The sequence below is a fragment of the Nansenia antarctica genome, assembly GCF_963989245.1.
Source record: "Nansenia antarctica genome assembly, chromosome: 1".
NCBI lineage: Eukaryota > Metazoa > Chordata > Actinopteri > Argentiniformes > Microstomatidae > Nansenia > Nansenia antarctica.
The window spans coordinates 20,650,063-20,652,687 of record NC_137674.1 but is presented as its reverse complement, the minus strand read 5'-3'; positions in this window follow the sequence as shown (position 1 = coordinate 20,652,687).

Sequence of the window (2,625 nt, the reverse complement as noted above, 5' to 3'; positions counted from 1 at the left end):
CAAACTTGTGATCTCTTTATTCCGTTCTACTCTCCGTGCTTCGATATGCTACCTAACTTCCGTGCGCTCTTAAAGGGGTATACCCCTATATCAGATATGAACATCACAGCAATGCCCGGTTATGCACTAGTGTTACTATGGGGAGATAATCACTGCACTGGTGTTACTATGGGGAGATAATCACTGCACTAGTGTTACTATGGGGAGATAATCACTGCACTAGTGTTGACTATGGGGAGATAATCACTGCACTAGTGTTACTACGGGGAGATAATCACTGCACTAGTGTTACTACGGGGAGATAATCACTGCACTAGTGTTACTACGGGGAGATAATCACTGCACTAGTGTTACTATGGGGAGATAATCACTGCACTAGTGTTACTATGGGGAGATAATCACTGCACTGGTGTTACTATGGGGAGATAATCACTGCACTGGTGTTACTATGGGGAGATAATCACTGCACTAGTGTTACTATGGGGAGATAATCACTGCACTAGTGTTACTATGGGGAGATAATCACTGCACTGGTGTTACTATGGGGAGATAATCACTGCACTAGTGTTACTATGGGGAGATAATCACTGCACTAGTGTTACTACGGGGAGATAATCACTGCACTAGTGTTACTATGGGGAGATAATCACTGCACTAGTGTTACTATGGGGAGATAATCACTGCACTAGTGTTACTATGGGGAGATAATCACTGCACTAGTGTTACTATGGGGAGATAATCACTGCACTGGTGTTACTATGGGGAGATAATCACTGCACTAGTGTTGACTATGGGGAGATAATCACTGCACTGGTGTTACTATGGGGAGATAATCACTGCACTGGTGTTACTATGGGGAGATAATCACTGCACTGGTGTTACTATGGGGAGATAATCACTGCACTAGTGTTACTATGGGGAGATAATCACTGCACTGGTGTTACTATGGGGAGATAATCACTGCACTGGTGTTGACTATGGGGAGATAATCACTGCACTGGTGTTGACTATGGGGAGATAATCACTGCACTAGTGTTACTATGGGGAGATAATCGCAAACAATCACTTTTGGTCCGTGGGATTATTATTAGAGCGTGTTCCCAGCTGCAGCTGCAGCATCTCTTCCGTGCTTGGCACGCAGTATCGGATCACAGAAGGCCCGAGCTTGAAACTCAAGTCATGTCTACCCTGCGCTAAATACATATTTGTCATGGCGTCATTTCTGGCAGGGCTAGGGTGTGTGTCTTCCAGTAGGATGCTATTGTGCCAGGGTGGGGAACAGAGTCCAATTTGTGCAGAAACAGAGAGCAGCAGTAGCTCTGCGGATGATCAAACCATGTTAAAATCTGCATGGACGGATGGTTCTCTCTCCAGACCGTTTTGGTATATTCCAGGAGGCTAGGGGTTTCTAGAGGGTTCTGATGGCAGGTGAGAGGAAGTGATTTGGAATTGTGCTCTTGTGATGAGGTAGCCCTGCCTGAGACATGTTTTGTAGTACATGGTAGCCGGCTGGCCACATGTCGAAGTGTCCTTGGGCGAGACACTGAACCCCAAATTGCTCCCAGTGAGCGGGGCCGGCGCCTTCCATGGTAGCTTTCCGCCATTAGTGTGTGAATGTGTGTGTGAATGGGTGAATGAGAGGCTGTTGTAAAGCGCTTTGGATAAAGGCGCTATATATAAGTGCAGTCCATTTACCATTACCTCAAGTGTCGCCATCAGATCCCGAGGATGTTCTCTTGGCCTAACGGTAGACACTTGGGCCGTGTGGGAGACCCAGGTTCAAACCCCCACCACACTTATGAAGAGAGAGCGAGAGAATCGACAGAATGATCAATTAAAAGCATTCATCCGAAGTGGTCATGTGTATCTCCGATTGCCTCTCTTCTCTGCATTTTCCCCCTGCTGCTGTGAAATCTTTGCGAGGACTAAATAGGTCTTCGCTATAGTCTTCTCGTTAAACTATTCATCAGATTGCCCTCATCAAAGATTAAGTGTATCCCCGTAGTTTATCACAAGATGCCCTGCTTTTTATTTGATGAAGTAATTCATCCATAATATATGTGTGTATTGCTGCTAGTGGGAAGCCTGTCAGCTAGGAGAGGGAGCAGCCTCAGCGTTCCAGAGAACCACAGAGAGGTATAAAGTAGAGCAGAAGAAGAAGTGAATTTGTTTCAAGTCGGAAATGTGCATGTTTCGAGGATTTTTGTTCACTTTTAAGAAGAGCTATGAACTGATTATTTAACAACAAAAAAACTACAAAAATATGATGAAAATCCTTGAAAGCAGAAATGACAACCTCATCATTAGAGTTTTCGCAATGATGAGGTTATTTCCGGTTGGCGAATGTGCTCTTGTCTTCCTCAAATGTCTTATTAGAAGTGGCAGGTTGAATGAAGCTCATCTGGTGTCTCTCTCTCTCTCTCTCTCTCTCTCATTGGCTCCTCTCTGTGTCAGTGTTGTTTCTGACTGACCGCGGAGCGCTTCCCTAAGTGTGCGAGCGTGCTCTGTGATTGGTTGTCTCCACTCAACCAGGGGTGATGAGTTAGTCAGCCTGTTTTGTCTGCAGAATGCCCCCTGGGGAATCCAGAAAATGTCAGTGGATGCTCAGAGTCAGTCTCAAAGCAC